Here is a 13046-nt window from a genome sequence, read left to right as displayed (position 1 = left end):
AAAAAAAAAAAGAAAAATATTTGTTTTCCTTTATAGCAGAATCTGGTCTTTTGCTGTTTTATTATCTGATATATTTTACCTCTACATGGCACATTTTACCTCTATAAACATAGATTTTTTTTCTCCCTGGCAATTTAAAGCATCCAGAAATGGGCCTTTCATTTAGAAGAACATGAAATTGAAGTAAGAATAATGCCTGCTGATGTAGCTGTCTGCTACCAAATCACATCACTCAGCCTGGCTGTTCTCATGCTCTGTGCATACTCAGATGCTTTTTTCATTTAGGCAATTTCTTTTTGCTTTCCTTGGGCCTTTCATTTAGAAGAACATGAAATTGAAGTAAGAATAATGCCTGCTGATGTAGCTGTCTGCTACCAAATCACATCACTCCATCACTCAGCCTGGCTTTTCTCATGCTCTGTGCAGACTCAGATGCTTTTTGCATTTAGGCAATTTCTTTTTGCTTTCCTTAAAAAAAAAAAGCCTTACCCTGACAAGGCTTGGCCCTTCTGGGAGAATGCAGGTACCCTACTGCACTCATTCCAGCTGGGAGAACAAGGCTGGATTTAAGGAGAGCTTTGGCCCATCACTCACCAACTTCACTCCTGGTGTTTGTAACCCTCCAAATAAACCCAGGGATGAAGTCAGGAGGAGCTGGTCAAAAGTCCCAGTGGTTGTACAGAAACTTGCTGAAGTTGCAATAATATAAAATAAGTAGGAAGTCCAAATTAAGATAACGATTCCTTGGGTTTTATTTATTTATTTTAACATATGTAAATACCATTCTTGTTTCATAGCCACACAAAACAAAGCTGGGGGGGGTGGAAATGGCACTACCCAGGAGTTTCACTGCCAGCATCTCTGTGACTGCTTTGCTTGATGCCTTGGAGTGGCTGCCTAGAAGAGAGGCTAGCCAAGACTACGAGAATAAATTGGGTATTTATTAAAGGCCTTCAACAGATACACCTTGGGCAGTCAGAAGCTTCTGAGAGGGACTACACCCAAGATGGATGAAGCCTTCAAGTTTTTCAGACAGATATAATTTTGGTCTATTTGCATATCAGAGGTTAATTGTCCAATTATGGCTTCAGGTAACAAAGTCATATTCTTCCAGTTTGCTTCTCCTCCCCCAATTCACTTTTATTTGTACTTGCTGGGGCCTGAGGCCAAGGCTGTCCTTGGTTCTCAGGCCTGGAAGGATTGTTTTGTCTGACCAAAATGTGAAGAGAGCTTGCTAATGCTTTATGTGGAGCTCAGAGTTCTACACCAATGCAGTACAGAATAGTAAAAATAGAAATGCTAAAACTAAAGGCATCAGTATGGGATGCAATCCTTGGGAGAGAAAGAGGGATGAACCCTTTTCTCCAAGGGCCAGAGGCAGCAGAGGCCTGTGCTGTCAGTCAGGGTGCCTCAGGCTGTCCCTGAGCCACACAGGCATCCAGCTCTCCCAGGGGGATCCAGCTCTGCAAAGGGGATCCAGGGATCCAGCTTTCTGAGAGAGTTCCCTGGATCCAGCTCTCCAAGGGGGATCCAGGGATCCAGCTTTCTGAGAGAGATCCCTGGATCCAGCTCTTCGAGGGGGATCCAGGGATCCAGCTCTCTGAGGGGGATCCAGGGATCCAGCTCTCCGAGGGGAATCCAGGGATCCAGCTCTCCAGGGGGATCCAGCTCTCCCAGGCCCCCACGGGGTGTCCCACAGCCTCTGGGAGCAGTGCCAGCCTCAGCTGAAGCCTTCAGTCCTTGGGTGAGTGTTCTCCAAGAAGATTAATGTAGAATCCAGGTGCAGCTGCCAGTGATAAATAGCACAATGTGTTCAGATACAAACCTCAATCTCCATTACACTATTTTTAAGAGGTCTATTAGCAACGTAAGCACTCGTGGAAATAGTCTTATATTTTCAATGTATCCCTGAATAGATCCCAGTGATTTGGTGCTGACACACGTCTTTTCACACAATCATGAAATTTAGTGCAGGATTTTTTTTAGCCTTAAATTAAATTAAGCTCATCTGTTTCAGGGCACTTTTCTTTTATGACGTTACTTCATTTAAATCCAGATCCCAAAGCAAAAAGGGAATTTTTAATTTATTATTAGAAACTCAAAAGGAAGCTCTTAAGAAGATCCTCAGTGTTAAAAATTGTAGTCTTGGTGTTCTGCAGGGAGAATTGATAATCAGGCCACAGCACAGCAAGTAACAAATACCCACTGCATTTCATTTCAATTAAGCATTTCATTTCAATTAATTACTCAGGAAAAATATCTATCTAGTTTCTTTCCACACTGCAGACTATTTTCCCCCAAAACATTGGCTTTGTTGAAATCATGGACATCCATTTGGAAATCCTTCATTAGCTAGCATGGCCTCCTCAAACCTGAGCCAAAAAATACAATATCATATAACAAAACTTCCATGGCTGGGTTTAGATGTTGCAGCTACCATTGCATTTGTATTGAATTCAGAGGGAATAAAAGCAGACATTGTCCCTCAATGGGCACTTATGGTGAAAGTGCACAATTAAATAGTAAGGCCTACTCTCTCCCATGCTTGTAAATGATATTTATCCTCTTAGCATTGCACAGAAACTTTGAAGGCTGCTTGGTGGAAGGCAGATGTGCACCTCCAGCTCCTTCCCTGGAAATACAAACAGGTGCTTCAGCTATTGCCAAGCAGGACAGGCTGCTAAAATACTTGATGCATTTGCACCTTCTCGAGGATCCTGTTATTTCCTGTAATTGAAACTGCATCTGCAATTGTTTGGATGGCACATAATAGTCAGAAAAGCAGTACTAGATGCAAAGAAGAGAATGTAGTGTTAACGTGAGATGAGGCTGGCTCTGGGTCTTGCAATAATATCTATCATTAGCTATCCTAACTGACATAAATGAGAGAATAAAAATGCTATTTCTCTGTAATAGTTGAAAGAGAAGAAAATACCATGCTTTTCAGGAGCTTCTGTACCTTAAGGCAAAACAGCTTTTTAATGCTTTTCCTTGGATTTGAGACTAGTTTTTTCCCCATTACACGGCTTAATAAAAACAGGGTTCATGTGGCACTGAGCAGCACGGTTCCAAAATGCTTTTATGTCAAATAAATTAATAGCTTTTTAGGTTGCCATCATGTACCTTCATAAGCTGTGTCTTCCATGAAAATTAAATGGAGGTGAAGAAGCACACTGGGAAATCCTGACTGAGCTGGGCAAGCACCTGAAAAACAGAGGTTCAGTTCCAGCTTAAAAAAGGCTTGGGGAAACTGGGAGGTGAGCTTAATTCCCAATCTGCTGTGGCAGATTAACAACAAGAAGTGAGCAGACAGTCTCAAAAAGGCTGTGCATCCACACAGAACATGGGCATGTGCAGGGCCAGCCAGAATTGTGTGAAAGAGACCTACATGGCTGGAAAATCAGTGGCCAGGAAGAAACAAATGGCATTTCTCAGTGACACTAATACAAGGCTACCAGAGAGGGTCAGGTACTTTTCTGCATTTGGTTTTCAGTAGCAGTCTCCAGATGACTCCTAAAAGAGAGCAAACTTAAGTAATTAATTATAGAGTTATGAATGGGTAGAGGAATGAATAGTAGAGGAACTGGTCCTGTTAGTGATTAGAACAGTTCAAAATGTTTTGATATAAAGTAGTCAGTTTAATTCTGTATTCCATCTAAACAAAGCAGATATTTCAATTTATTTCATTTCCTTTAATTTTTGTTTTTGCTTTTGTTTTGGTTTTTTTTTTGGTTGGTTTTGGTTCTGGTTTTGGTGCGGTTTTTTGACAGACCATTTCTCATTCTGAACATCCCAATTCAGAGGAACTCAAGCCATGTTGCACAGCTATATCAAATCATTGAGACCTCCATATCTGTGAAACACATTTTAAAAACACATGTTTTAATAAGGTTTTTGGTTCTGGATGATAAGACTTGGAACAACCAAAGTGGTATAACTGAAACAAATGGTTCCCACAAAATATTCTGCAATGAGACCAGATTTTATGATCCTGAAGCTTTCATTAGAATGGGTGCTCCAAGTTGTGCCCAGTTCTGCAGTTCCAATCATGTGCTTGCTTTTCATTATTTGTATTCAATTCCACACTGCATTTATGACTCCATTTCTTTCTGGTTTTAATCTCTTCCAAACCTTTTATAGTACTTGAATTTTTTTTTTTCCTTTGGCTATTTCATTTCTCTCATGGTTCCTGAGTTTCACCATGCGGTGAGGTGGCAATGCCACAGGGTGAAAAGGCAGGGAAATCCAGCCCCTCCTTGCAGGAGCAGAAGATTCCAGCACATTCCAACTTCCCTGCTCATGGCAGGGAAGAGCCACTGAAATGAAAATACCAGACCTAAGTCAGTGGCAAGCTGTGGGTTGACCACAGGAACTGGTGGTGGGTGCAAGTGAGGAATCACATCTCTGCAAGTCAATAAATGTCATTAAGGGTCTTTTGTTCTTATTTATGTGACAGTTAAATGTATGATCCCCCTGAGTGTGTGGGAACAGGATCAATGATGAACTTCAATCCACACAATCACTTCTTATGTGAGACATAACCTTGGCTATTAGCTCCCAGATCAATCAATAACCTATTATCTCGTGAGCTAAGAAATAAATACTGCCTTTGGCCACTATTAATTAGGACAGCCAGGGAGGTATAGACCAGAAGATGTGTGGTGTTTTTGTTCCTGATCATTTGAACCACAGAATGAAGCTGAACTGAGGGGATTTGGTTTAGATGTTTTGTTAGTGGGTGGATTTTGTTCACTTGTTGGTTTGTGGGTTTTTGAGAGGGCAAAATGGGTAGTTTTCTAATATGATCCATTACTTCTTTTAAAAAGAGCAAAGTTTGACAATGCAGAATTGGTTATTTTTCTTGACTTGAAGCAATTAGGTCTCTGATTGTAATTGTAATGTACTGAGCAGATTAACTCTATCCCAGCCAAAACCAGGACACCCCTCCAAACAAGCACAAGGAAAACATGAACAGAAGTTCAATAATAAAAAGATAACTTCCAATAATAAAAACACAACTCACTGTTAGAAAAAGGAAACTCCTGGTAATTAATGGAAGACAGTATGTGCTATTGCTATTCCAGTTTCCACATCAATAAAATCAGAGAGCAGTCACATTGATCAATACCCCCATTTGTTGCCACTGGCCCTCAAGCCATTCAGCTTCTCCCCAACATGAACTTCTTGACCACTGCTCTGTATTTTACTGCTGTGAATTCATCATGTATTTAATGACAGATACAAAACCAGTTGCAGCAGGATGTGATCTGATGCAAACACAGTCAAAAAAGCTGGCTAGTTACTCTTTGCTTGTATGGTTTACCAAAGCTGGTGCTCACTCCTCGGTAATTAAGTTAAAGATAGAGCATTTGTGTTCATGCTGAACATTTATAGATCTTTGTCAATGGTTAGCAAAAGCCTTAAACTGTACAGCTTCTGGTTGCTTTTCTAAACATTTTCTCTTGAACGTGATTTATGGGGCAGTTTTTGCAAGGTGAAGCCTGGAGAAAACACATTACTCACAGAAATCAGGAACAATTCTTTGAACAAAATCTCCCCATCTGTGCCCAAAGCGAGAGCAGCCTGCCCTGCTCTGACCACAGAGGGGCAGGCTGGCGGTGGCTGCTGCTGGGACAAGGCTCTTGCCAGGCTCTGTCCCAGCAGGGCACACACTGGGCTTGCCACACCTGCCACTTTGAGGTGGTTCATCAAAACTGGTGACTCTGAGCTCTCCTTGTGGTGGCTGTTCAGTTTTTACATTTGATCCTTTTTGGTGTCAGCTACAGATCTAAGAACATCTGGGGACACGTTTGGATGTTCCTGATCTGGGCACAATATCTCTGAACTTAGCTTTTATGTTTCATAAACAGTCCTAAATTCTTAATATGTAAATTCTCTCAATTTCTTTATGGTCTATATCAAGGGCAAATGTAAAGTGATTTTATTCTTTCTTAATCTATTGAGTCAAGGTACAATTACTGCAAACTTTGCTCTATGTGCACCAGCTAATAAAGATTAAGTTTATTACAGCACTGTGAATTTTCTAAATGAAAGCACTCCCTCCTGCTCATGAAGGTCAATCTTTTTTCAGGATCAGGGTGGGAAGGGAACAGCACAGATGGGACTGACCCACAGGATATCTGTTCCTGCCTGGTCTGGGCAAACAATTTCCACAGTGCCAGGAAAGGTAAGAAGCTCTGGCTGACACTGTTTACACACAAGTTTTGTGTAGGCATTGGGAAATAAGTATCAATTTACCTAAATATTGGCAGTTCCACTAATGACAATATTTGGGCTTAGGGCTGACATAAATTCCATGAGGCCCCAGAGCTGAGCACTGTCTGTGCTCTACAGACTCAGACTGGTCCATGAGCAGCCCTGGGCAGGCAGGCTGGGTGGGTTCTAGGCTGTGTAAATATCACTCCTTCACTACTCTTTAGTTGCTTTGAGCCTCTGACCCTTATCCTTTTGAAAAAATCCAGCTTGGATTTTCCAGAGCATGTATTCTGGGAAATTAAATTATTCTAAAACAAAACATAGTTTTAATTTAAAGGAGGAAGAGCTGTCCTGACATAACTGGCACCAGGGAATTCAGGAGAGCCAGAGCTGCTGCAGTGTCATCCTTGATAATTTCTCTTTCTTCTTAATCCCTTCATTCTGTTTACCAGACTTGTGGCAAATGATGTCTGTTGTTTTGTTGTCATAAAGTTTCCTTAAAAAGCTGGTAGCATGAAAGCAGTTCAAATAGTGACTGCAGACTTTTAAGCTGCCTGTTAATTCAGGGAGGGCTGGAGCGATGAAACATTTTCTTTGAACATTTTCTTTTTTTGCTGTATAATCATCTGTGGGCCTTGGTCTCCAAGACAGAGAAGTCAGATTTCTGACATTTATCCACAAAACATAAGGAAAATGTATTTATTTATTTACAGTTACACATTCACAGTGATAAGTCAGTTGCGACAACCAGCAAGGAAGTAAAATTCAATTTGGTATGTGCAATCTGCATGATGTGGAAAGCCTTTGTGATATCCCTGGCCTTGAATTCAGCTCATCCTGAGCCTTTCCATATTTCTTCTATTAGCCCCATAATTCCCACAGTCAAAGCTGGCCCAGGCAGGAGCCCAGAGAAACCAGGACATGGCTAATTGAGTTTTCCAAGCCTGTTTCTGTGGAAGGCACAAGGCTGCTCCGTAGAATTCCTGCTTCATCAGACTGTGTCCAAGAGCAGCACGGGCAGAGGCTCAGGAGGTAGCAGGAGCAGCTCTGGGGAGCTCAGCACGGAGCATGGCTGGCCATGGAACAGGGTCAGTGCAGCATTTTCACCAGAGAGGAACCAACTTCTGGGAAAAAAACAGTCAGGGATTTGATTTGTCAGGCAGAGGGATGTGGCTGCATCTCCTGAGCCACCACGCGCTCTGAAAAGAGGCTGTTGGTGCTGATGACAAAGGTTTATCATTTTTGTGGTTTTTCTGTTCCTTCCTTTCATGCATTGGGTTTATACCTCCACATTTTGCATATCTCACTTCTCATATCCCCCAAGATATATTTCCCACAGCAATACTATTAATATTTAATAGCAAACAATCACATTCTTGTCTGTTGAAGCCAGAAAGCTCCTTCATGCTCTTTTAGGGGTTGCTGAGCACTAATTGACTTTTATGTAACACCAGCTAGATGCTCCTGATTCCATTGTGGAGGGGAGCTGATGCACAGAGAATAACACTGCAAACTTCTGGCCAGAGATAAGCAAGGTGAACTCCCACTCAATGAAAAGTGTTGCACAATGTACAGCAACATTTCAGTTGGAAGCCCTCAAACAGTAAATTACATAGCACTCATATATCTTCTACAAAATGTACTTTTCAGTACTCAGGAATTTCACAGTGGATACATAAATTTAAGCAACCTTTAAATTCCTTCTTCCTGTACTCATGTGGGTGTGAAAAGTCAGAATGGGAATTTCTTTTGCAATCATGTCAAGTGAGGAAGGGAAGTTGATACATATTTATATGCATACACATGCATAAACACCGTTTAGCTGTTTCAATTTGCACTTCTGTAAAAATTTCTCTGACTATGAAAATTTTGTTTTCAGTGCCTAAGAATGAAATCTGTCTTAGGAAATCAGTCTGTAGGAAATCTGCCATTTATCTTCAAAGGCTCCTCAGTGCCATTACAGGCCTGATCTCTTAGTGACCCTTTTTGTCTAAGCACCCAAACCCCTGACTCAGAACCATTACTAATGGTAAAGTAATGGTAAAGTAGCTGATGGGTTTTTTTGATGCCTTCAGCACACATCCTTCTCACTTAACACCTCATTTCTTTTAACATCCTAATAAAAAAGATGCAGGATTTCCACTGAGTGCTGCAAAGTCTTCAGTGCTTCTCTTCTGCCCATTGCTGGATCCGTATCTGTGGTTTAATTCCAGGCATTAGGTGAGCTGGCATTGATCACAACACTGTAATGTCTTTTCTGGTGCTGTTCAGCATCACTCTCTTCTTATTTAGCAAAGAAAGAAACCCCCAGGGTGTGCAGATCCTCACTCAGGTGAAAGAACATCAGGTACATGGACCCTGAAGGCTGGGACACCTGGGGATGCTCCTCTTGAGATGTTCCCTGAGAGCCAGGAATGCAAATGTCCTCAGGCAAGTCTGGAATACCTTCTGCCCCTGAGGACGGGCAGACCTTAGACATGGGATGAATTTAAAGTTTGAATTGACTCTGCATGAGGTCAAGAAAGTGAAAAGAGAGAGTGAAAGAGTATTTTTATTGTGAGTCACAGGTGCTACATGTCTGGTGACTAAACACAAAGAGCCGGAGCTGGTAATTTATGAATATATATTTGACTTTTCTGCTGCTGAAACCCAAACGTTTCATGTGACTCAATTGCACAAAGTGGTTCTGATGACCTGGGGAACACCAGCTGGATAAAAACAAAAGACCAGCACGTAACTGAGCAAAGGCTGTGTTACCCAGATGTGAGTCAGACAACACTGAGGCACACAGCTCATGGGCATAAGGAACACCAGACAAGATCAGGTATTACCTGGTGCCTGCTAAGGACAGGAAAATCACATAAGAATCCCTCTCACCTCTCTGTACCATGGAGCTCTCAGGCAGGTTGCCAAGTGGGAGGCAGCTGCTGGACATCATAATACTTAAATGTCAGAACAGTTTGAAACGATAAATTACATTTTCTATCTCTAAAGGTGTTGCTCCCAGTGTTCTGGGAGTGCTACACCGGCAGCTAAAGGATTGACCACATGGGTTGAAAGTTAAAAACACTTGGGTTCAAGACAGCATGGTTGCATTATATCCATTTTGTACCTCGAAAAGAAATCTCAGCCAGTCATCTCTGCACCTCTGAAACACCAGTTTCACCATCCTGAAAGCTGTTCTGAATCAAATCATCTGCTAGAAGGAATCTAAATTGAACGAAATATGATCGAGAGCTGAAAACTGTTAAGAGACATTTTATTTGATGTCCAAAAAAACCAGAAATTCACAGTAAGGATGAAAAAGTGTGTAACTTCAACAAAGGCAAGCTGAGATCATAGAGGAAGTTAGAAAAAAAGCAGCAGTGAAGCTGTAACAGATGGAAAGCAGGCGACTGTGAAAATTGTTAGTATATATTAGCAGCTAGGAGCTATCTATGAGATGAGAGAGGCTAAATGACACTAGCAGGAAGTTTTGAGCAGCTGAGCTGCAGGAACTGATAAAAATGACAGATATCCTGGGTTGTTATTGCATGAAGTGGGGAGAGGTGTCAGTGGTGATGCAGTGAAAGATGAAGCTGAGCTGGCAAGAGAGGCTGCAGTCCTGCCTCTCGTCCCAGGCTGGCTCCTGGGCTTTACCTGGCAGCTGGTTATGTGATGTGGATAAACAGTGTGCCAGCCCCAGGGCACTTCTCCCTGAAGGATGCACTGGCTGCTAAGCCACCAACCTCCTCAAAAATCTGCCCTGGGAGTCTCTCTTGCCCTTTGGGTCCATGAGTTCCTCTTCATGAACTGTGAATGTTCACTTGCTTTGGTCCTGGCAGCAAAGCACTGATGTGATGAACAATTCCCAGCTTCCAGAGAGCCTGGACTGGGAGGTTTGGGCTGGAGCTGGGGGAGGAAGAGGAGCTGTGAAGGAGCTGCGCTGCTTCCCATGCTGCTGTACCAGCTGAGTCACAAAGGATGGATGCTGATGCCATCTCCCCCTCCTGCAGCTATGCTTTAAAATGAAGCAGTAACGAATGCTGTTGCTGCATCCTGGACATGATCTGAGCTGGGGTTAGGTTGCAGCCAGCCTGTGGCTACTCCAGTTGATGTGCAAGGATGGCAACATGAGAGCAAAGGCAGAGCTGGGGGCTGAGGGGAGAGGCTCTGCCATGTCCAGTTCCTGGGATATCAGTCCTGGGCAGTCAGCTCAGGCTTGGCTGGAGTCACTCACACTTACTGTCACTGTAAGTGTGACCAGTGCGTCAAGGCTGCAGCACTATAATGCCTGCTGGTGGCTTTAACAAGTGAGATAAATCTCATTTTGACTGCACACAGCTATCTGTGTATATACATATATATATGTGCATGTGGGAGTAGCTGTAGGAAACCATGAGCATACAAAGAACAAGCATATATCTGTATATACACCCAGGATCATTACAGGCTCTTTTTTCATCAGCAAAGAAAGCACACACAGAGACTGAGAACTCAAGTAAACTAAGTCTTTAGGCAAGAACAGAGGAAAACAGAATGTGGAAGGGAACCATAAAATAATTAAGCATCCATTATAAAGCCGTGGAAGCCAGGTCAATTCATTAAAAACGTATGGCTGGCACTACCCCAGCAGTGCAGCCACGGACAGAGGAGAGCTGCTTTATGCAGAGACAATGAACACAGCTAACACAATAAACACAGAGAGACACTGTCCAAGAGGCAGCCCAGTCCTGCCAGCAGTGCCAGGGTTAGTGACATTTTCTGTTTCAAGCATTCAGGGAATCTCACAAGAGAGAGCCTAACCAGATGAGAGTGCAAACCCTGCAGATAATAAACAAGGTAAATATATAAATCTGGTCCTGCTGTCCTACCCTGCTGGCAGAGCTCTCATTGGGAAATTTTTGCCTCCAGTCTAAATTGGTCTAAGTGGAGCTACATTGCTAAAGGATTACCATGGAGAAGAAACTATTTCCAAACTGACAAGAAGTGGAACCATTTCAACAGAGAGAGCTGACTCAGTTTCTGCATTAACTCCAGGATCCTTCTTGGAGGTCTGGCTGCCCAAGAGTGCAACACCTCACTCTGCTGCTGTGGCTGAGGGCACAGCTGTGATGCTCAACCACCCTCTCACAGCACAGCTACATTCATACTCCTAAGACAGGTTTAACTCAGTAATTTAAAGTTTATTTTCTGGCTGTTTAACAGTGGTCTTCACTACAGCCACCCTTAGGACATCCTTGGATTTTGTGGAAGTTCCTGGCTCTCCTCCCTCGCTGGATACCTTTGGCAGTACCAGAGGTTGCTATTTACTGCTATTCCTTCAGAAGACCTGCCCTTGCAAATAGTGCATAAAATGATAAAAGATTCAGTAAGCTTTCAGGAAGAGAACATTATTCATCTGCTCAGGAACATCTGGACATTTCAGAAGTCCTCCTAAATTTATGGAGTCTACTCAACAAACCTAAGTTTTTACTCAGGGGTAAATAAGCCATTCTGGGGGCTTTGCCAGGCATCTTCTCTCCCTCTCCTGTCTCTGCACACAATGAATAATGCATCTTTCCAGCTCACAAGCCAGCAGCATTAGCCCCTTGTCTCCTTCAGGGTATTTTTAGGAGCTGCTGCTCCCTGCTCCCAGTGCCAGAGGGGCTGAAGGCAGGACACAGGCCCAGCATCCCAGCTCCCCTCTGCACTGAAAAGGGGCTGCAGCCCCCCAGGTGAGAACCCTGGGCTCCCAAAATAGCCCAGCTGTGCTGCTTGCCCAGGAGCTGCTGCACGAGGTCAGCCATGGAAACAGGGCTGCAGCCCAAATGTAGGGCGCTGGCCGCGGGAAAGTTTTTCTTATTTAAGACTACTGTTGTCAAGAGAGAAACTGAAATCACAGCTCATCTGAGAAGAGGTCAAGAGCAGAGCCAAACCTCCTGGAACAAGAGGAGGTTGGAAAGATATGCCCGGATCTCCAGCAGCTCTATAAACATTTCTCAATGGGAAAAAGGATGGAGAAAGAAAAATAAAAAGAAAAGGATTATTTGAATCCCTTTTCTAAATATCTCCTCCAAGAAAGAATCCCCAAAAACTTTGGACAGCCAGCACTTCCTGCAGCTCAGAGCTGCCCCAACTCAACACACACAACCTTGCCCTTCTGGATTTCCTAATGCAGAATCTCCCTGCCCACCTCAGATCCCTTTCCAGAATTAACCCTAACAGACCAGGGATGTCTTGCATTTGTCTCTTCTACTGAGCAATGCTTTTATGAAGGTACTTCTCAGGTTATCTTTTTACAATATTTTTTCCTTCAGTGCTATTCTTTTATTCTTCTTTTTTTTTTTTTTTTTTTTTTTTTTTGGCAGGAAAACAAATAGTAAACCCATTAGGGTTTTAAGAAGCACTCAGAACTGCCTCCACTTTGTTATCATTGGTAGGATTAGAGTTTCTTTAAAGCCCACTGCTTCTGAAAAGCCTCTCTCTGCTTTATGCATTGTACAAGTGACCCAAGCCTTACTCTGTACTCTTAGGAAAGCAGTCCCTGGGAAGATTAAAGCAGCTGGGATTTGGCAAAGGAGAAATTTTCATATTATTTATGTTGCAATATTGAGACACAGGATACAGACATTAATATATTTTTCTTCATGAATTGTTATTTGCAATGAGAGAAAAAAACACAGAGTCTTCTGTCATATTCCCTTTGCTTTGCTGTGAATACCATCTAAACCCACATAGTGATTAACAGACTGCATGGGTTTAACTGGTAATTATACATATTATTTGCATAGCACACTTCAGCCCATGTTTATTGTTCTTGCCTCCAATATTTACTTCCAGTAGAGACACTAGGTAATTAGTTTCATAAA

This window comes from Pyrgilauda ruficollis, unplaced genomic scaffold (assembly GCF_017590135.1).
Source record: "Pyrgilauda ruficollis isolate IOZ18807 unplaced genomic scaffold, ASM1759013v1 scaffold16, whole genome shotgun sequence".
NCBI lineage: Eukaryota > Metazoa > Chordata > Aves > Passeriformes > Passeridae > Pyrgilauda > Pyrgilauda ruficollis.
Note: the sequence above shows the minus strand (reverse complement) of the source record.